Here is a 23,697-nt window from a genome sequence, read left to right on the forward strand (position 1 = left end):
CAGTACATATTCCTTATCCTCATCATGCAATTATTCTCTCCGTGAATAGCATCACCCTCTGGTAGGTTGTCCAATCTCAGAAGATAAATGCGTACCGAATTTCCAGGGATTTGAGATTCTCCCACCTGTTCTTTGACTTCCACCTCTTGAGTGTCTCTTGAATTCATCCTTTCCTCTTCATCCCCAATGTCAATGATAAACTCACTCTTCATCAACTTCTCCCAAAATAGCACATTAGCCTTTTGAATTTTCTTTCTGAATTTTATGCATAACATGTGCTCCTAAAGCTCATACCTTATTATGGTGATCTCTTGCTCAAAGTATCCAGCAGATTAAAGTTTAAGCTCATTTGCATATGTTCCCAGTTTCTCAAGATCTGATCCTTACAATGGGCGGAGACTTTTGTCCGGCTTCTCTTTTCCTAAACTTCCACCATCTACTCCATGTATTCTGCATTACTTGGAGAACTCAAAGCAACCTGTGGCTGTTTTTGAAATAATCAGTTTAATCCATTATCAATTCCATATTTAGGAAATGAATTCCATAGGAATCGTGGAGGAAAATGGGGTGCTTTTGAAACCAGGGATTGATGGTGTTGGCTTTTGTACTTCTGCGGAGAGCAGCTGAATGGTTATTTCATTAGGTCATATGCTAGAACATAAAATCTCTATGAACTCATGGAAGCTTTGTGGTCATACAGAACTGTGCACAGAAGGATTCTAGAGTCTGCAGTGGAATAGCAGCAAACATGTAGAAACTGGGCTAAACAGTCCTTTAAGGGTCTCTGCTTTAAAGTGTACGTATTGTTCATCTTCCATTTTTACAATACCCATTATCCTTATGTCAGATTTTTATTTTTGTTTGAGTGAAGCAGAAAAAAAAGATTTTTGAAAAAAGTATTTAAAATGGCAGGAGGTAAAAAGAAGAGTGAGTAAAAAGAACAGTTATATGTCTTCTTTCTGTAAAAAGAAGAGTGAGTTTTTCAGATTCTGTGAGCACCCACTTTGCTTTGAATATTGTGCATATTCTCTCTCTCCCTTTCTCTCTCTCTCTCTCTCTCTCTCTCACACACACACACACAAACACACACACACACACACACACACACACATATGCACATGCACACACATCTATCATTAAATCTAAGAAGGTGTGGGATAATGTTACGAACCAAGTGTACGAGGTAATGCACAGTGAACGGAAGAATGTCAGTCTACCTTCTGAACAGACAGGGAATTTTTTTTTTTTTAATAATAGTTGCAAAGACTAGTAACTAAAGGATCTGATGTAATGAGATACAGCTGGGCTTTGGGAAATTTCATCAACCATTTGATTTCAAGTGATTTCATTCTGTCCTTAACTCGCAGCATTGGGCTTTGATATTGAAATAGGAATAGAACATTGAATCAGATAGTTTTCCTTCTAGTACTTGCCATTTCAAAGAACTTTGCATTATTATTGCATCCCCAGGAAGCAGGTAGGATTAATATCCTTATAAAGTGCTTTGGTTTTCTATTGTTAGAGTATGAGAAATCCTAAAATGATAAATGACTTGGACGTTAGCATAGAGCAAATCCGGGCCAGAACAGTGTTTAACAGTCAGATTTATTAGTTTCCAGGATTATAGTCACCCAACTGATCTATTTTCCTCTTCAGTTTCCTAGGGTATTACACTTTGGGTTCTGTATGGTTGAAGTTAAAGTCTGCTGAGGCTATTTTACCCAGAGTGAGAAATTTCAAGTTCTAATCCCCATTGTAACTCTTTATAATAACACTAACATTTCCGGAATTCACTTCGTAATCTGTAAAATGAAATAATTAAAATTAATTTGACTAAAGTTAGGGGACTGTTTCAGATGACTTCTCAACCTTAGGTTAAAAAAATTTTTTTTAATGTTTATTTTTTAGAGCAGAATGTGAGTGGGAGATGGGCAGAGAGAGAGAGAGAGAGGGAGACACAGAATCCTAAGCAGGCTCCAGGCTCTGAGCTGTCAGCACAGTGTCCAACATACGGCTCGAACTCACACACAGTGAGACCATGACCCGAACTGAAGTCGGATGCTTCACTGACTGAGCCACCCAGCGCCCCTAACCTTAGGGTTTTTTAATCAATGTTGCTTATTCAGGTAGAAAAGAACATGCTCCAGATATGGCGCCTCCCAGAGACGTGAAATTGACAAAGTGTTGATGTTCATATTCTTCTCAACAGCACCTTTTTACTTAAATAGGCAAAGCAATGAATCCCTTTTACAAACAGGACACAAAGCCACTGAATGAATCCCCTATTCCTATATTCCTACTCCTCTGGTACCATAGCTCCTTAATTCCCTTCCTAATTCCTTCCTTCATGAAAATGCTGGGACACTATTCATTTTTTAGTTTATTAATAGTATTTCTCAAGCATTTAACTTTGTTATTTTTATGCCTTACATACAAGACTATGTATCTAATTTTAGATTGGAACTATAAATTCCAAATGAAAACATCTTTATAGAGTTAATGACAACAACAAAACAGCCATACTCACAATATTAACTAATTCATCAAACACTTAGTGCTGTAGGTGGAACTTGTATCAGCTTATTTAATCCTCCTAACAGCTTCATGAGGTAGAATCCACAATAATCTCCTCTCCTTGGGCAAAGCAACAAAAGTACACTGATTTTAGTAACTTGCCTATAGTCACAAAACTAGTTATGGTCAGAGCTAGGATATGAAATATTTATTTATTTATTTATTTATTTAAAAGAGAGAGAGAGAGAGAGAGAGAGAGAGCATGAGCAGAGGGGGGGGGGGGGGGGGAGGGAGAATGAATCTTGAACAGGCTCCACGCTCTCAGTACGGGGCCCAGCACAGGGCTCCATCCTATGACTCTGGGATCATGACGTGAGCAGAAATCAAGAGTTGGATGCTCAACCAACTAAGCTACCCAGGCACTCCTGGAAAACTGGTTTTAAAACCCACATTCTTGGTCACTATACTAAATTGTCAAGCTATACATCCTAAATACCACAAACATTCTAAGCCATGTTCATATGGACATATAACTTACACAAAGGAATAGAAATACAGGATATAGGCATATGCTTTAGAAGCATATTTTATAAATGTGCAGAAGGAAATTATATTTAGGGCAAATGCATATCGAGGGTGGGATTTCCTATGGTTTGGGCTTCACAGTGAGAGTTGATAAGAGTTTTATGTTCTTTCCTGATTGATTAAAGAAGGTTGAAATTCCAAGAATTGTACAGTCAGAATTTTGCCCCATTTTCTTCAAGAGCCAACTGCTTTACATACATCAAATTCCAACTGAATAGAAAAGCAACATCTACTTTTGATAGCTGTCCTCTGTGAAAAGCAAAGTAGAATCAATCCAACTATAGCTTTTTTTTTTTTTTTTTTTTTTTTTTTTTTTTTGAGGAGGGAGGAGGAGGGGGAGAGAGAGAGAGAGAGAGAGAGAGAAGAGAATCTTAAGCAGGCTCCACACTCAGCAGCATGGAGCCCAGTGTGGGGCTAGATCTCATGACTGAGATCATGACCTGAGCTGAAATCAAGAGTTGGACACTTAATTGACTGGGCCACGCAGGTACCCCAACTATTGTTCTTTAGGAATCATATCCTTGGGAAAGCCTTCCAGGATTCTTCTAGTCTGAGGTAGATGTCCCTCCCATGGCCTCATATGCTGACTTCTGCTGGACTCAGAACACTGTTCAGTAATTGTCTGTGAGCTTGTCTGTTTCCTTCACTGGTCTGACAGACCTTTGAGAGCAGGAGTTGTGTCTTCATGTTTGCAGCCATCTGCTTTGCAGATGCTTTGTCCATAACAGGCATTTAATAAATGTTTATTAAAATGAGATAAAGGTGTGTTGAAATTCGTTTGGAAACTCCTGGAGTTCCAAGAACTCCTGTTATTTCTGTATTCTAGCCATGTCTAATTTTCTTTTTTTTTTTTTTTTTTAATTTTTTTTTTTCAACATTTTTTATTTATTTTTGGGACAGAGACAGAGCATGAACGGGGGAGGGGCAGAGAGAGAGGGAGACACAGAATCGGAAACAGGCTCCAGGCTCCGAGCCATCAGCCCAGAGCCTGACGCGGGGCTCGAACTCACGGACCGCGAGATCGTGACCTGGCTGAAGTCGGACGCTTAACCGACTGCGCCACCCAGGCGCCCCGCCATGTCTAATTTTCAATGTTTCTATGGAGTATCTACTTTATGCAGGATAGTATCTGATATCTATCTACCTAGCATATTTGTATATTGTAGATATTTAATATGTGTTGTCAATTGAATTATATTGGAATAGGTTTTTCAAATGTATTGGAGAATTGGAAATAGTTCAGTTATTTTAGGCTAGGCTATGTTGTAGTAACAAACATGCCTTTCAATGTTAGTGACTTATCACATAAAAATTTATTTCTCAGTCATGCATAATGCACCACAGATCTGGTAATTCTACAGAGCAGCTCCTTTTCAAATGGTGACTCCAAGGTCCAGGCCTATAATATCCCGTAGCTCTGCCATCTAAAACAGGAGGCTTCCAAGTCCCTATAGTACGAAAAGAGAGCCATTCACTGGTTCCCAAATACTTTGGTTTAGAACTGACACACCTTACTTCTGCTCACAGCCCTTTGGCCAAATCTAGTGATTTGCAAGAGGACAGGGAAATGTGGAAGAGAACAGCAGGAAATGACTCTGCCATAGAGGGAGAAAGAGCAAAGTAGGATCCAATGATCGATATTTACATTTAGTTTTCCGTCTGATGTGTTCATTAAAAAAACGGGAATTCGTGACCTAAAGACCTTGAATACCTGCCCCCACCTCCCCGCCCTCTTTTTTTTTTTTTTCAGGAAGGCAAACAGGGTGCAGTTGGGTCCCACAGAGTGGGCTATGGAACTTAGGAGGTGTAGGGGGAGTAAGTGCAGGTCCCCATGGAAGGGCAATGTACTGGAGCAGGCTGATCATTAGCGGCCGTTCAGACATAGGCAGAATCAGGCTGGAGGTAAACTGACCTGGCCGGGGGTACACGTCCTAACCTATTCTCGCGGTATCTCAGGAGTTCCCACCGGAAATTAGCAGGAGAGAGCCGGGATGAGAAAAACCTGGGCGCTCAGGGGACTGGCGGGCTCTCCTCCGAGACTCAATCCAAAGGAATCTGGCTCATTCCATTTCTAACACAAAACCCAATCCTCATGGCCTCGCTCCCTCACCCAGAGTCACAGTGAATGGTGCCTCGCCTCAGAGCCCCGGAAAGGTGCATTCGAGCGGGGTGTGGCCCAAAAGCGAGGAACGGGGGGATGACTGAGGCCTGAACTGGGGAGTGAACTGCGCATGCCTGGGCTGCAAAGCCTTGCGAATCCGGAAAGGCCCTGGCAGCTCTGTGGGCGCCGGTTGCCGGGTCTTGGGCAGCAGCAGCCCCGAAGTGCCGCTCCATCGCACATCCCTGGTGCCAGTTATTCCACCAGGCAGCTGCGAGGTGTCTAAAATTCATCCCAGGAAACCATTGCTGCCTGTTCCTTGAAGCTTTCCCCTGAATAACATGCCTCAGAGCATTCCTCTCTCTTTCTGACCCAGCACATCTATCAGCACACTGTGATGGGGAAGATGGCTTTTTCACCCATCCCCTTCATGAGGGGATTGAACAATGCAGTTGTCAGTGAGAGGCGGCCCTCTGCAGTATAAAAACGGGTATGGCTTATTCATTTTATAACTGGAAATTCGGAAAGTCATGGGTATGTAACGTACAGCATGGTGGCTGAAGTTAATAATACTGTATTGCATATTTGAAAGTACCTAGGGGAGTGGGTCTTGAAAGTTTTCATCACAAGGAAAAAGAAATTGTAACTATGTATGGCGATGGATGTTAACTGGACTTGCTGTGCTCATTTAGCAATATATACAAATAGGGAATCATTGCATTATACCCCTGAAACTAATGTTATGTCAGTTGTACCTCATTAAAAAGGGTATTGTATGTTATAATTGACAAATATCTAATTCATTAATTGTCAGTTAATCATTAATTAATACTCCTTTAATCGATAGCATCCAAATTAATAGATTTTTGAATGAGTTAGCAAATGAAAGAGACAAATACCAGTTAGAAGGATTTTCAGCTCAAAAGCTGTTCTTTAATGATAAATACCAGGAAATCAGTAGCTGTTACTCTTACTAGTTCTGAGCCCCTGATGAGGTCTCCGTCCAAGCAGCGATGTGCGACCTCTCTTCTGTTTTCGAAGTCTGGGGAGATTTGGGCAAAAAGAGGCTGGTGATGGACAAGTGTGGTGATGGACCATAGCTTGGTCACTGCTTCTCATCTCAAGAAAAGTGACCTGCCTTCCTTTTATGTACTCGAGAATATTGCTAGCGAAAGCATCTGATCACAGATTTAACTTTCTCATTTGGAGTGCTGAGAGGTGAACTTCTGCAGTTCTTGGGTAGAGATATTAAAACAGAAAGCACACAACAAAGCTCTTATGATAGAGTGTAAGATACAAGAACACCTAAGCTCTAGTTATTTTTATTTGTTGTATCTTATATCAGTTATCTGATAGACCTGGAATAGCCTAGGCCTTCATACATCATGCTTTTGTAGAGACAGTTTCCTCAATCTGTATGTTCACAGCTAAAGGAAACATTGTAGCATAGCAAATGGCCAAGAAAGTAACCTTATCCTGTGTCTTTTGTATTGTCAGAGTTTCCCCAGAGGTCATGGGGAAGTAAGGGCATTCATCAAGACATGTAATTACCAAGCACACAGGGCTGAGCTCCATTTCTCAGGTTCTCAGTGGGGTCGTGCCACTGAAATGGGAGCAGTGGTGGCAGTTAGCAAAGGGTGTGCCTGTTTCTCCCTTCGGTGCTGCGGTAAGGGAAGGGGTTGGCAGATGAGACAGTCTGGATTCTTGAGTTACCTTGTGGAGGAGCTGCAGGCAGTTGAACCTCCAGGTCTCTGTCAGACTCTGGTGTTGATGAGAAATAAACTTCCGCTGTGTTAAGACTCCGAGGTTTCAGGGCTAATTGATCACAGCATAGTACAGGCTAGCCTGCTGATTCAGACATGATCTATGCATATCGGACATGCAGATGCACAAAGTTTAAGAGATGTAAGAGGCCTGACAGTCTCCTTTGCCAGAGGCAACCACTGTTCCTGGTTTCTTACCTACCTTTCAGAGATAAGTTATGTGCTAATAACAAAAAAAGTAATAACTGTGGTAATGGCAGCAAACATTTAGTAAGAGCTTGCTGTGACAATTGACCCTAAAAGTTATTCTTCAACCCCAATGGAAAGTAATCTAGGTGAGCAGTATGTGTGTGTGGTGAAGGGAGTCTTTGTTCCAGTGAGTCATTAAAGGACCCCAACTAAAAGAGGCTTTGCAGTCTTTCATATGTGTCATTGAGACTGACCTGGCCATTAATATCTGCCTGGCAAAAGGGCAAAGAGCATAAAGGATAGCATGTGAGAGGCTTTTATCGGCCAGGTCTGCCAATCATTGACTAGAGTTCAGTCGTGTCCCCACACCTTAGTGCAAAAGAGGCTGGCAGATATGGTTTATTGTGCCCACAGATGAAGAGGAACTGTGTTTGGCCATCAGCGAGCCGTCTTTGCCTTACTAATGTGTTCATCCAACAGTTCTATGAACTAGGGGCTACTATTATGCCCACTTTACAGATTCACAAACTATTATGCCTACGGCTAGTAAGTGGCAGAGCCTAGAAATGTCTGACACTAGAGCTGGGCTTAGCCACTGTACTTATCCTTTCTTTATACAGAGTAGTATATTATGCACACAGTTTTCTATTTGTAACTGTTTTTTCCCCTTAAGGATATTTAGTTGAGATTATTTAATGCTAGTATATATAAGGCTGTTTATTTATTTATTTTTTGATAGCTCTATACTGTATACATAAATGAGTCATGATTTAAGTACAGTTATGATGAAGATTGTTTCCATTTTTCCCCATTTCAAGCAGTGTTGCAGTAAATATGTCAAAAGTTTATGTTTGCACACATGTGCATGTATATGGAGAAGAATACTTCCTAGAAGTAAAATTGCTCATCTAGAATGGTATATGTATATTTACTTTTACAGATGTTTTCAAATTTCCCTATGGTTGGAATATCTTTTATGTAAAAGGAATACAGTTTACATTTCCATCAACAAAGTATGAAAATATATATTTCTCCATAGTTATACTGCATGAATTTTTCTGCTTTTTGCTATTTGCTAAATTATAAGTAAAAATGGTATTTGATACTAGCTTTTCTTCTATCTCATAACTTTTATTGCTTTGTAATATTTAAGAATACAATGGAAGAAAATGAACAGATTCTTTAGATTGAGGATCCACAGAATACTCTTCTAGGAAAAAAATAGATATTATTAAGTGTTATCATTTAACCAACTCTCATTTATTTTGCAGTAATTGTAACAACATCTCATTTTTCAAGAAAACAATCTTAAGAGAAATGTCAGTAATTTTTCTATGAAAATGGTAAAACCAAACCATAATTTAAAATTGTCTGTCACTTTGGGGATGGCAGCATCCCCTAGTGCCGTAAGAACTTTTCAGAAGGCAGATTGCTCTAAGCACATTTCCATTATGCACAAAATGCACTTCTTCTTTGCTGTGTTGCCTGAGCTGAACACAGGTAGAATTCTATTTCCAATGTGCAGTGAGTTATACTGAAGCCACCGCTTCAGTATAGGAAATGCCTTCCTCTTCCTTCGGAAGAGGAGTGCCTCTTCCTGTTCCAGTACTTTTTAATTTTTTTTTAATTTTTTAATGAAAAGCAGTATTTATTGAGCTTTACCGTGTGAAAGAAGCTTGTGCTTGGTTCTTAGCCATGCAACACAGTGTGATAAATACCACAAAAAAATGCAAAGATGTATAAGCAGCATATAAATTAGCAACATTTCTTTGTTATGAGTATATTTTTCTGATTATTTGTCATTTGTTTGCTTTTGAAGGAATCCCAGCATTAAAAAGCCTTTTGTAGTAGTACAAAAAAAATTCAATAGTAATTTTTGGCAAAGAGATCATTGGAATTTCACTTTAGAATGGAAATAATGACATCTGAAAACCTTAAGTTTTTAATGATGTTTTGATTTCTTAATCAGATATCAAAAAAGGATCATTTAATTAGATCATCTTTAGATTTTATATATGCATATATTTAATTTTTTATTGAAGTAGCATTGACATGCAACGTCCTATTAGTTTCAGATGTACATCATGGCAATTTGATATTTTTATAGATATGAAATGATCCCCCAATAAGTGTAGTTACTGTATGTCACTATACAAAGTTATGACAATATTATTGACTATATTCCCTATGCTGTATATTACATCTCCATGAATTATATTTTATACCTGAAAGTTTGTGCCTCTTAATCCTCTTCTCCTATTTTTCTCATTCCCATGAGTGCTTCTAGCTCTGGTAACCAGCAGTTTGTTTCCTGTATCTATGAGCCTCTTTCTGTTTTGTTTGTTCATTTGTTTTTTAGAGTCTACATGTGAGTGAAATCATGATATTTGTCTTTGTCTGTCTGACTTATTTCACCTAGCATAATACCCTCTAGGCCCATCTACGTTGCTAAATGGGAAGATTTCATTGTTTTTTTTTTTTTTTACAGCTGAATAATATTCCATTGTATGTATGTATGTGTTTATAAATATACATATATGTATATATATTGTTTATCCATTTATGTATGGATGGATACATGGACACTTAGGTTGCTTCCATATCTTGACTGTGTATATAATACTGTGATGAACATAGGGGTGTATATATCTTTGTTTTTTGTTTTATACATGTTTATTTGTTTTGAGAGGGAGAGTGTGTGTATGCGCATGTGCACGAGCAGGGCAGGAGCAGAGAGAGGGAGAGAGAGGATCCAAAGCAGGGTCTGCACCATCAGCACAGAGCCCTAGGTGGGCCTCGACCTCCTGTGAGATCATGACCTGAGTGGAAACCAAGAGTGAAATGCTTAACTGACTGAGCTAGCCAGGTGCCCCTTGAGTAGTTCTTAATAAATAAGCCTATTGTTATTGTTGTAGAGATCACGTATTAATACAGAATTAATATCTATCCACCCAAGAATAGGTTATATCTTTTAATTTATTAAGTGTCTCTAGTTTCTTCAGTTGCATTTTATTTTATTAAAATTTTTTTTTAATGTTTATTATTTTGTTTTTGAGAGAGAGAGAGAGAGAGAGGGAGGGGCAGAGAGAGAGGGAGACAGAGATCAGAGGCAGGCTCCAGGCTCTGAGCTGTTAGAACAGAGCCTGACATGGGGCTCAAACTCAGGAACTGCGAGATCATGACCTGAGCCGAAGTCGGATGCTTAACCGACTGAGCCACCCAGGTGCCCCTACATTTTATTTTATTTTTCTAGTGTTTATTTATTCTTGAGAGAGAGAGAGCACGAACAGGGGAGGGGGAGAGAGAGCAGAGACACAGAATCTGAAGCAGGCTTCAGGTTCTGAACTGTCAGCACAAAGCCCACCGGAGGGCTCGAACCCACAAACTATGAGATCATGACCTGAGCCACAGTCGGATGCTGAACCAATTGAGCTACCCAGGCACCCCTCTTTAGTTGCATTTTAATGTTTTCTTCATCTAAACTTCTTTTGAAGCATGTTAGATATCTTTTCTCTTTGTTTTGTTATTTTTCCATTATATTTTTGATTGGTTATTATTTTTACACAGAAAACTACTTACTTTTGTATATAAGTTTTGTCCCAGCCATGTAAGAATGATTATTATTAAGAGGCTGTGAGTGTAATGTAAGATTACATGGGTCAGTGCCAGATGAATCCCAGCTCTATCACTTACTGGCTGTTATTGTGAGGATTGCAGATAATCTATGAAAAATGCTTAGAATAGTGCTTCATCAGTTTAACCACTTTTCTTAATCAGATATTGGTATAGAAGTTAGCTTGCTTCTCGCTTGCTTTGGATGCTTTCTTGTTTCTATACTTGGGAAAAGTTTTAAGATGAATAGGACACATTTTCTTCCATGGTGGGGAACTCTACTTTCATTGGTCAATTCGTTTGGTATTCCAAATCTCCTTTGATAGAATAATGATTATACTAATTTCATAAATGTTATATTCTACTCAGAGTGGTTAAAAAGGTATCTGAACCAAAATTTAAATCCAGATTTCCCTACTCTAAAGCCAAAGTCAAGATTTAAACATGGCAATATAGTAAAAGATTTATTTGAAGATATATGCCTTTTTAATCACAAAATTTATTCTTACACTTCCACATTCATTTACCTGTGGAATGTTTTTCTATAACATGCTTTAATATAAAATGTGCTTTAATTACACAAGTTCGGTTTATGGGAAGGTCTTAACTGTGGCTCCAAAGGGAGAAAAAAATGAGTAAAAATAGGACTACTGATTTTGACACTTCAAAAAAAATCTTTTCCTCTTTTGTATCTTTCCCATCCTCTATCCCTATTACTATTCATTTTAGCCCATATAATAATACCTGACCTGGGTTACTACTACAACAGCCTATAAAATGGTCTCTTCATCTCTAATCTTATCTTCCTTAAAGCATTCTCTGCACTGTCGCTGCAGCCATATATTACCAGTATTAACCACATTTCCCCCTTTAGCCAAGTTAGAGCTCATTAGGGCAGCTTCAAGGCTCTCCTCACCTATGTCTCTTACCTTTCCAGCCAAGAATCTCACTAGAATGCTCAAGCAATACCAAATGCTCCAAGTTCTCTTGAGCACACAAAAGTGCTTTTTCATCTTTGTGAATGTGACCCTCATTGCCCTCCTACCTTCTTCTTCCCCAGTAATGAGCACTGTGCTTCATAGACCCGAAGTTCTCAGTAGATGTGTTTCCTGAAAGAATAAACAAATGTTTCTGCTCTTCTTTTTCACAGATCTTTCAGGAAAGAAGTTTTTATTGTGGAAAAGCTTGAGAAGTTTAGTTACACACCAGGAGTCCTGGCCTTTACCAGGATTCTGTCTTTTGACCCACTGTTGGACTCTGGACATGTATCTGTGGGTTTGGGCATATAAGTGTCCAAGCAGATTTTGGGACTGAGACAACTCACTGTTGGGGTAAAATTAGGAGAGCACTGAATAGGCAGGAAAGCTTTACATAATATTTTATTCAAGTCTTACAACCTCCTACAGAGTGGGAATTCATATTTGTATAATACCAATGGAGAACAGTGACACAAATAAATGATATCCAAGGGGAAGGAGAAAAATGCTTCTTATGCAGGGGCCTGAGGAAGGAGGAGGAGAAAAGCCAAAAGTCAGAGTGTCTTCATTCCTGAACCTCTCCCCCACACCCCCTCCACAATCAAATCTTTGGGAAGGAGGCAAAGGGTAGGGAAAGCCAGAGAGATTTGGAGTGTCTGGAACAAGGAAGCTTCCTTGTTTCTCATGGCGTAGCCTGGAGAAACTGCAACTCTCTTAATGAAGTCAAACCTTCAGTATATTCAGCATGCATAGCTGCCGGCTGTGGTTGCTTTGAAATGTCTGAAGAAGAGGTCTAGGCATATCAGCCTGTGCTAGCAGGTTCCTGTGGCTTGTGTGTGTCATCTGGGGAGTGGACCTTTCTCATAGTGCATGTGGGGTATGCATAAATGCTAAGAGGACTGCAAGAGCCATAGAGTCAGGACAAGGAGGCTGCCACATGTGGGGACCGACCGTGTGGCTGGAGTCCGGAGGAGGGCCTATCCCTTTCAACACTGGGTGCAAGTTGGAAATGGACGGGACCAATCTCACATTAGCAGGATGATGAGCCAGTTGGGACAAGCTAGACCAGAGCACATTATTGCCAAAACGTCTCTGCCTCGAGTCTGCAAGAACTTAGAAAGTCCCTGGCTAAGAGGTCATCAGAAGGAAGGAGGAAAAAAGATGTAATTTACTGAGTTTAAATCCTGAAGCGACTGAGATAATAGCTGAAAAGTAGATAATAACTGAAAACTGAGAGAGACTCAGTTCTGATCATTGATGAGTTGAAGATGGTTATTACTGTTCAGTGGGCTCAAAAGCAAGATGAGATTTGTTGTTGAAAGTAGTTCCTTTTTTTTTTTTTTTTTTTTGCACATTTGAATGGTGGCATGTGTCATCAACCACACTATATTTTTTAATCATTCAGTCATTCAACAACTATTTATTGGTCACCTACTACATATAGTCATGCTTTTTAAAAAAAAAAATTATTTTTCAGAGAGAGTGCAAGCAGGGGAGAGCTAGAGAGAGGGTGACAGAGGATCTGAAGTGGGCTCTGTGGTGACAGGCTAACAGCAGTGAGCCCGATGTGGGGCTTGAACTTACAAACAGCGAGATCATGACCTGAGCCACCCAGGTGCCCCAACTATATTCTGTAATTCTGCTCATAACTCTTGCTGATGTTTCAAAGCCCTTTTTGAAACAACTCTTTCTGTGACTGTATGCTTTCTTGGAGACTCACGTAGGCCTCCTAAAGGCCAGCTCCTGAAACCCAGCCCTACTTTTCCTTACATCAGAGGTTTCTTATTCTTTATGATTCCCCATTTAGTGTTGTTTTCCTGGGGATTTCCATTATTATTTTTCAAGTAATGGTCTTGCACATACCACAGAAGATGTGGTATGCCTATGTATGTAAATATCTGTGATATAAATCTGAAATTTTTATTAAGTCATAAACACTGATTCTCCTTGCATTAGCTCTGTGGCAATCCTGCCTTTTTTCCTGGATGTTAAGTTTGATGCAGTGGATGGAGGTTTTTGATAGTATAACTGAAAGCTGGCAAAGGAAAAGCTTCTGCTTCAGCAGAATAAGGTTGAAGAGGTATGCTGGCAGTAGGTTATTTCTCCCGCTACAGGATGGCTTGGTTGTTTTTTGGATATCCTATTTGAAGGTCACACCACCATGGGGAATTCGAAGCATCCTTTATGCCTAAGCAGTGAGAGAGCCAGAGAGAGAAGGGACTGATTGAAATCCCTCTCTGGAGGCCAACTAGAAGAGAACAAAGGGTAGGATTGGGGTGTGGGGGTGTAGGGTTAAAAGGAGGGAATGGCAGTGAGGAGCAGAAGGGAGTTTCTGGAGGGCTCTGACAGAGAGTCTCTTCTGGTCGGAGAGGGCTTGCATGCTATCCTCCAAGAGACCAGCTGGACTATGACTCCTTTGCAGGAAACCTCCTAGATCTCTGCCCCCGCTGTAGACTAAATTGTTTGAACTGACAGTAAATAACTAACTGGACGCTTTTTAAGATTCCAGCTATGGGCACCTGGGTCGCTCAGTTGGTTAAGTATCTGACTTTGGCTCAGGTCACAATCTTGTGGTTCATGAGTTCGAGCCTGGCGTTGGGCTCTGTGCTGACAGCTTAGAGCCTGGAGCTTACTTTGGATTCTGTGTCTCTCTCTCTCTGCCCCTCCCCTGCTCTCTCTCTCTGTCTCTATCTCTCTCTCAAAAAATAAATAAACATTAAAAAAATTTAAAAAATAAAAAGATTCTGCATATGTGCTTCATGGACTAAATAGGTTGTAAGATGGTCTTTCCTTCCCTCTCCCTAGCTGATGCCCTGACTCCTTCAGGGTAGAAGGCAGTATGGTGAAAAATCCTCCGTGGGGCCCCATAACAAGGTAGTAGAAATGACATTTTGTTTGCTGAATGTGCTACTCTTCCCTTCCACAGTAAGGGAGTTTGTATCCAGGTAATGCTGTGGGGAGCAGAAGAGTAACAACCACAGCATGGTTTTAAATTCAGTTCAAGAAATTGGCTTCCTCCTCACCCATCTTCCCCTGTCTTATGTTAAGCATTTGTGGTTGCTTCAGGCTTCAGAATTGTCATTTCATCAAATTATACTTTCATATATTATTATACAATACATAACAATATATTGCCATGCCAAAACTATTTTATTGTTATAGACATTATGGATATAGAAAGAAAAAAAAACAATAGAATAAAATCATCTGAAACATTTCAATTCCAACTTCTTGTTTTTTACATGAGATGATGGAACATTGAGGCAAATTCTTTTCTTGTCAGTATAAAGTATAAGTTTCCTAGGACAGTTTTTCTATTTCTTGATTGTGGGATCTATAGTGAGTGTTGTAACCTAGTCCTGCAAAAATACTGTGACAAAAAAAAATCTGAACACACAGATATTTGGGGGGAAACAGGGTACTTTCTACTAAAGACCTGCTATTGGCCTCTGCTTTAATATTCTTTAAGGTTTCATTGGAGGTGGAAGGTGGGTGTTTGAGAATCTTAATTCAGTCTTTTTCTGATTGCATAGACAGAAATTTATGCATAGCCCCTACCGTCTTCCCACAGCCACAAGTCTCCTGTTGCTTCCCCCCCCCTTTTTTTCCCCTTTCATTTCTCCTTTTATTAATATTTCTTGATAGTGAATTATTTTATTTTATTTTGATATTATTTTAAAATATTTATTTTTGAGAGAGAGACAGAGCACGAGTGGGGGAGGGGCAGAGAGAGAGGGAGACACAGAATCCAAAGCAGGTTCCAGGCTCTGAGCTGTCAGCGCAGAGCCCAATGTGGGGCTCAGACTCATGAACCAGAAAATCATGACCTGAACTGAAGTTGGCCGCTTGACCTACTGAGCCACCCAAGTGCCCCGATAGTGAATTATTTTAAAATAGTCACTGTGGTCACTGTCATCCAAACCAAAAGACAGAACCATGCCTGCCATCCCAGAAACCCTTTGGTGAGGCCCTTCACAGTTACAAACACTCCCTTCTGTCATATTAACTATTATCTTGACTTTTATAGTAATTATGTCCTTGTATATATACATTTTTTACCAACAGTGCATTTTTATACATTGTATCTTAGTCTTTTGCATTAAAAAATGATGTCTTTAGATTCTCTTTTAATCTACAGTTTTTCTCCCCACCCCATCTCATCCCTTTCTTTTCCTTAAAATTTTCTTGTTGAAGGACCTAGATAATCTGAACTGTCAAGTTTCCTATTGTCTAGATTTTGTTAACTATATATACTTGGCTAAGTTAACACGTTCTATTCTCCTCTCTATTTTCTGAAAATGTGCCACAGGATTCAGAGGGTTGGTCATACTCATGTGTAACATTTTAGCAAGTCAGTAGAACATACATATGTCTGTCTCTTTTTGTTGTCAGGCATTGAATGGGGGGTGGTTGCAAATGAAGATAATCCATCATTTAAAAAATTGTAATCTGAAATTTTTTATAAATAGACACTTGCTCTCATCTATTATTTGTTTATCCAGTGGTCTAGTCATGTAGGAAAGACAGAATAAATGCTTCTTTCTTTCTCTTTATTTACATCCTTTGAAGATGATCATTTAATTTTTAATTTAAATATAAATGAATGGATTTATGCATATTTGTTGATTTCAATCCATGGGAATTATTTCCCTTATTGAAGCCAAATTGTCCCATCTTTGACCAGTGGAAACCTCATAAAGGTGTCTACTGAGTCCTTTTAACAGGTCTGGTAGTCTTTGTTTCTTTTTGACAAGGTATTTCAGGATTGTTTTGTACATAGCCTTCCCCGGACATGAAATCAACTATTTGTCCAAGAAGCGTTGGCTCCTCTTCATAGGAAAAGACAACTCAAAACCATAGTCTTACTGTTAATAATGCTTTCCAACTTCGGATTTCTTCTTCCATTACTGTCGAGTAGTGTTCAAAAGCTGGTGGCTTGCTTTCTGAGATTTCCTGCATCTGTTTCCTTTTTCACTTCATCTCTGTCTTCCTTGTTCTGTGAAATTTTGATGCACTTCCCACCCGTTTCTTTTCAGCATGTGGGTCTCTTTGAGAAGAGAAGCCTGTCTGGTCAGTTTTATAGGGTCTAGTCTACTCTGTTTCCTTCAGTCCTTGATGCCATTTCCTTGTACTTTCCCACCGTTAGATTGGGCAAAATCCCTCCAGTTTCAGGTGCATTTCTTGTCCTCAGGATCATCAGATACTGTATTGTTTCTCTTTGTTTTCTTCTGCACAAACACTGATACCTTGCAGATCTTGTGGTTGTTAGTGATTTGTTCTCACTGTCTTGAAATTTAGGGTTTGTGGGGGATGTCTTGTCACTTAGCTTGATAGAAATGCTGTCCCTAAATTGTTTTTCTGCTCTGTGTTTATGTGAAGATTTAAGAAGTTTCAAGAACTATGTGGCCACCGTATTCCTGGAATATTTCTTTTCTTTTTATTCTTTTTTTTTAATTTAAATTTTAGTTAACATACAATGCAATATTGGTTTCAGGGGTAGAATTCGGTGATTTATTTATGAGCACCCAGTGCTCATCACAAAAAGTGCTCTCCTTAGTACCCATCACCCATGTAGCCCCTCTCCCACCTACCTCCCTCAACCCATAGGTTGTTCTCTATCGTTAAGAGTTTCTTGTGGTTTGTTTCCCTCTCTTCTCTTCCCCCTCCTTCCCATATGTTCATCTGTTTTGTTTCTTAAATTCCACATATGAGTGAAATCGTATGGTATTTGCCTTTCTCTGATCAACTGATTTTGCTTAGTATTATACAGTCTAGTTCCATCCACATCATTGCAAATGGCAAGACTCTATTCTTTTTGATGGCCAAGAAACCAGAATATTCTTTTTCTGATGGAGTGAGAATAGTATGAGAAATAGTGCCATTATTTTGCTTCTTTACATCCAGACATTTAGATCTTTTACTTGAGTTCAGTAGTTTTATGACTAGTATAACTAGTGTTCAGTTGGTGTATAATCATAGAATGAATGAAAAGATGATTACTGGAAAATAAAGTTTTAAAATCACGGGATCACCATAAGCCATATTATTGCTATATGTCGTCCTTTTCTGTCATTTTCCCTTTCTATATTCTTTCTCTTTCTCTAGATAATTCCCTCCTGATTTCAGGATGGTATATACATCTTTCAATGCTTTGTAGCTTTCTTGGAGTAGCTTATAAAGAACCAGTGATGTTCTTCTTGTGCTTTGTCTTAATTCAACCCAAACATGTCTTCAGATAGATAGGTTAGATGCCTCATGGAATCAAATAGTGACTTTATTTGATTAGTCTCATCAAAGATAATTAGGCAAAATTAGTTTGGGTTATAAATATAAATAGCAGTTTGTTTTTGTTTCTCCCCCAGTTTAACTTAAGTTTAGCTATTAAATATTCGGGCCCAGGTTGGAGAATTATGGCAAGAGGAAATATCTGAGAAGGCTGTTTCTCTTGGTCCCTGTAAATAACCTGACAAAGAGACTTGTTGCTTAACCAATGCCTAATGTGTTCATTTGGAATGCTCTGATGCTCAATTTTATTAGGCATTTACAAAACAAAGGCTGTTTTTCCCCCTGCATTGTAATTAGCGTAATTAGAGTTTATGTGTGAAGTATCATATATCTACTGTGGAGGTATTTCAGGGTAACAAGGATACTGAATTATCTCACTAAGATTGTTGGTTTAAGTAATTTATTTATGTAGCATATTTAATAATACTTCACATTACAAAATTAAAGTTCCTCCAGTCAAAATAGCATTGAGCTGCGGAATGAATAAATCACGGGAATAAAAGGCACAACATAAGGAATAACAGTCAATGATATTGTAATAGTGATGTAGGGGGGACAGCATCATGTATAAACTTGTTGAATCATTGTGTTGTACACCTGAAACTAAGTAACAATGTGTGTCAATGATACTCAGCCCTTCGCCCAAAGCCCCCAAACCCCAAAATAGCATTGAGTGATTTGGAACAAAAATCTTGCTTGTGCTCTTCCTGCTATTCAGGGCTAACTGAGTCTAATATTTATATGAAATGAGAAACAGACTATAGCAAGATTATAGAATGATTTTTTTTTTCCCTGAGAGGCTAACAAGAATAAGCAAAGTGTCATGCCATGCTAAGGTAGAGAACAAATTGTAAATATAGAGAGTGGAAACAGGTTTCTGATTTATATTGCTGCTATCTTTTGGGGATCAGCTTCCATTGTTACCATAATGAGTTATGTTGAAAAGGGCAGATAAGGTTGCTGAGTGGCTGATTGGAGAGCCCCCAAGAGAATACCCAAGAAACTGAGTTGCAGCACATGTTAGAGCAGCCTCTCAAGTGAAAATAAATCCACAGCATGTGGTTTTCTGCCAGAGAGTACTTGCCATTCACTGCATAGTTCATCTGGATGGGTACAAGTGTATTTCTCTTTCAAATCACAAAATGCAAAATGGGAAATGTTATACATTGTGTAGACCAGCACTGGGTCTGCAGTTTTCTAGATCTCATGTAAAAGTGGAATCTAGGCAGTAGCCAGGCATTATATTGGCCTTTTAAAAAATCACATTTTTTTAAAATGCAGTTGAAGTTCATCCGAAGTGGCTCCTGTTATTTCAGACCAATTTTTAATTGATATGCACAGTCTATTTTCTCTTTACTCCCAAACGCCACTATTGATCAAAAGTTAAATTGGACCAAGTTGCTATGCATAACATATTGTCAGCTCTAACACAATTTTCACCCCTGCCCCGCCCCCCCCCCCCCCCCCCCCCCCCGTCTTGGTGCCCTTAATTATACTTAACCACATCAGTGTTCAATTAAATTCACATCAGAGTTAGAGTTCATATGTAAATTTGTTGCTGTTGTGAATTTCAGAGAGAGAACTACTTTGCAAGGACATGCGTACAATTCAGGGGAATAGGTAGAAAATATTGCAGAGGCAGTTGGTGATGTGTGTTGTATGGAGAAGTGGGAGGTTTCTTGTATCCTTTCATTCTGTCTCAAACGGGTGAGATGTTGTGCAACATGTAAAGAAGGCTCAGTGATTATAACTTTTCACCTCTTTCTAGAAATTTTAAATCTCAGTTATTTTTATCATTTACCATGGCAAATATCTTACCCCTGATTGCCACTCTTGCAAATTACTTTGTTCTCCAATTTTGTTCAGTAGCAGAAAGAGCTGCATAGTATTCATTTTTTTTTTCCAGATGATTTTCATGAGATGTAGACTGAATTATTTATAACTTCTTCTTGGAAGATTATGACCTCTACTCAATTTTTTTTTGATATAGCTCAGGCAATAATGATTTCTAACTAGTGCACTTTCTATGGATTACTAGCCACTTGAAAGAGTTCAATGTTTCATTAGATTTATTCAATCCTCTTAGAATTGCCAGTAAAAAGACGAGGGCCAGAGGCAGAGGTTGATGTCATTAAAAAGTTTCAAAAATACCTTTGCGAAACTCTTCATAGCTGACTGCTAGAACTACAAGTTTCTGCTGAAATTATGGTCAGATTTCCTTTGGTAGAAAATGAATAGGTCATGTTTACAGCATACAACTCTTTTGTATGAGATATATGAGTGTATTAAAGACCATTACAGACTATATTAAAGACCCACTTCTTCACTGATTTAAACTGGAAATGCCATGGATATCACATATTCTACTACTGGAGATAAAAGTTGATTTCTACTACCCTTTCTTAGTTTCCTATGCATCAAAATTAGTAGTTGCATGGAACAGGAAAACTGTATTGAGATATGAATTGTAACACTTGATAGCTTGTGGATGTCACAAATAACATTTATTTTCAAAATCACTTAACACATGAAAAAATCAGTAGTCATCTTGAGTCTCTTCATGCTTTTTTTTTTTTTTTTCTTTACCCCAACATGTATCTCAAAGGTAACTTACAGGTAAACTGAGGTTGACAGTATCAGGCAGCAGCCAACCAGGCTTGGTCCCAAGCTGCCTTAGAGCTCATGTCTCTGATGAGGACACATGTATGATAGAAACATGGAACATGGAACTTTCAAGCAAAATATTTGTGCTGTCCCTCAGCCCTTCAGCTTACATGTTATGGAGCTGTTGGTGAGAAGTGGCTGTTCTGCTGGGGACCACATTTTCCAAGACCCTCTTGTTAGATTTAGCCGCTGATTGGGTTTAGTAAATGGAAAGGGACTGCAAGTGATGCCTGTGACTTTAAAGCCCGACACATACTCTTCTGTCCTACTCTTTTCCAGGCTCTTCTTTCCCTCTAGCCGGTTGGGAAGGTGATAACTCCCAGGATGAATTTACAAGCTTTCTGGTAAAGATGGCAGAATTTATGTAATCCTGAGTTCCTATGGATTCATTGAAGGGCTATTCCTTCTGTTTTCCTGTTCAGTATTATTAGGTGAGAAATCAAGAAATTTTAATTATGTTGGGTCTCTGAAACTTTTGGTTTTATTTGTTACAGCAGCTAGGGCTTCTCTAACTAAAAAAGCATGTGAATTCATCCATGCATATATAGGCAAAACCTAAGAAATGAATTAAAGGCAGGGGAGGGTTGGCAGAGAGGGAGAGAGAAAGAGGTTTTATTTTGGGTCCTAAGTTGTTGAAGATAACCATGGAAGAAAGGTAGGTTTAATCCATTTCAATTTTAAGACAAGAAAAGCTATTATAAACTAGTTTTAGAGTTGGGGGTCAATGTAAGATTCAAGTATAGTCCCTAAAAAAAAAGAGACCAAAAAATTTCAGGCTATCTCCAACCCCCTACTGCTTCTACTCATTAATTCTTGTTTTGTGTTTGGTTAATGAGGGAAATTATAGCATCTTCAGTCACAGGTGTCATATAAGTCAGTCAAATCGCACTGTTGTTTGCTCTTATAATTTCAGTTCTTTATGAATGCAAAGTAGTTTTAGTTAGGGTCCTTCTAAAGGGGAAGTGAGTACTATACATGAGTTTCTTTGGTGCTTTTTCCTGGTCCTAGCTCCTTGGCCCCAGGTTTTGACAGCGGAATAAATGGGCTGTGCATGAGGCTGTGAAATAAGTGCTGTTAAAATGTGCAGTGTTCAACATTGAAAAGGAACTGCATTTCAATACATGATAAAATTTCCAGATTACCTTGAAAATTGGGCCTGCTACTGTCAGTTACATTGAAAGAATTCCAGCACCCTAAATTACCTGACAAGTTGTGGTGTCTTATGTGCTATATTGATATTGGAGTATTTGTTTTGCTTCAATGGGCACTTAATTATTTGTTTCTTTCTGACAGGGTACCAGAATTAATTTGTAGCATTATGAAGCTTCATTAAACATCCCCTTGAGAGCAAGGGCTGGATCTTGTAACCCTGGTGCACCATCTGAATGTTTAGCCCACAGTTTAAATATATTAAATTAGAGTTATGAGTTACTTTTAAAAGAGAAGAAATGACAGCTTTTCCATCCTCATGGAGATTTCAGGGATGCAAGCTGAAAGGACCGCAACTGTAGGAAATGGAGGTAGTTGTCAGAATCCAGGTTATGATGGGCTCATGGGGACATGGCTTTCAGTAGAGCCTGGTACTGCTCAGAGGTACACTTTCTGCCTTTTAGCAATTACAAATTATTTTCTATGCAAACAAAGCACAAGTTTTGGCAAAAGGTCCTTTTTTGAAAAACAAAAGACGGAATGAGTTGATTCAAAGGTTTTGTACATCCTTGGTGTGTCAAGTTTCCATTTGTAATAATCTATGGGATAGATGTGAATTAATATATGAATATATCATATATATATGATATGATATATGATATGATATGATATATTCATATATTAATAATTATGAGCTCTGTAGCAAGAAGAAAAAAAGCCCTAGAAAGTTAAATGTTTTTTATTTAGTGCTGAAATACCAAAATTTTTGGTTTTGCTTCTATCTGAAAGGTAATTGAGAATATCAGAAAGGTAAAATAATTTCCTTTAGATATTCATGAGAGTGCTTTTTTTTCTCTGAAGAAGATGTAGTTGTACATATAGGAAAAACTTACTTTCACTTCCAGAGATACAGTCCTTTACTGGGTAAGCAGTATTTTCTAATCAAAATGACACTAATGGGTCAGATTTAATGGTCAGAAATTTGAAAGCCTAAATGAAGGACTGTTCTTTCATAGAATTGTGTGAGCAATTTTGAAAGATAATGTTGGTGGCATTTCTAATTTATTTTGTGATGAACTTCTAAAATGCATTTAAATGTGATTCTAATAATGATACTCTCCTGTTACTGAGGATCTCCGAAGAAGCTGGTTTTATGGGAAAATGCCTGTATGAATAAGTCATCCTGTGATTTTCTGAAGTGGGTATTCAGGAGACACTTACGGAAAGGAAAGAAAAGGAAAGAAAAAATACTCCTACATTCATATGGGGCGTAAGTGTTTTTTCCCTATTATAATAGCAGAAACAAGCTAGTTATAGATCAAGAAGAATAATGGAGAAAAATGTTACAAAATTGAAGCCAAAATTCAGCCTTTTCTTTGTGCCCTTAGTGGTGCTAGCATGCTATATACTTTATGATGACAACAATAGTCATGACAATAATTATACGTGGAGTTGTGATCCAAGATTCCCCACGTGTGCTCCATTTGTCCAGCTTGTTCATTTTGTGAAGTTGGTTTGGACAAAATATTGACAGTATTGAAACCTATCCCCTGCTGTGTTTAGAGGAAGTAGTTTTATATTAGTTCCATAGTTTTATGTGTATTTGAAAAAGAACGTCTTCTGAAAATGGAGAGCCCATTAAGAATTGTGGTACCTCTATCTGTTCTCCAAGAAGAGCTAACTGATGCCAATTTTGGAAGGAAGAAAAAGGAAGCACATAGTCAGGATATTTGAATCCACACCTCAAATTCATGGTACTTAGATGTTCTTTTCAAAGTTCAGGCATTCTTATTGTGGGAAATAAACAAGAAACTTTGTCAAATAATATTGTATTAAAATACCGAAGAGTAGCACTAAAATG

The 23,697-nt window shown here is 38.6% G+C and overlaps 1 long non-coding RNA gene across 1 annotated transcript; it reads left to right on the top strand.

Annotated features, from left to right (window-relative positions):
• Positions 1 to 5,225: 5,225 nt before the first annotated feature.
• On the top strand, positions 5,226 to 23,198 carry LOC122199141. The gene is made up of 4 exons (XR_006193376.1): positions 5,226 to 5,687; positions 20,967 to 21,118; positions 21,981 to 22,207; positions 22,968 to 23,198. It is a non-coding gene; the product is annotated as an uncharacterized LOC122199141 (long non-coding RNA).
• Positions 23,199 to 23,697: the final 499 nt, after the last annotated feature.

The sequence above is a fragment of the Panthera leo genome, chromosome A1, assembly GCF_018350215.1.
Source record: "Panthera leo isolate Ple1 chromosome A1, P.leo_Ple1_pat1.1, whole genome shotgun sequence".
Lineage (NCBI taxonomy): Eukaryota > Metazoa > Chordata > Mammalia > Carnivora > Felidae > Panthera > Panthera leo.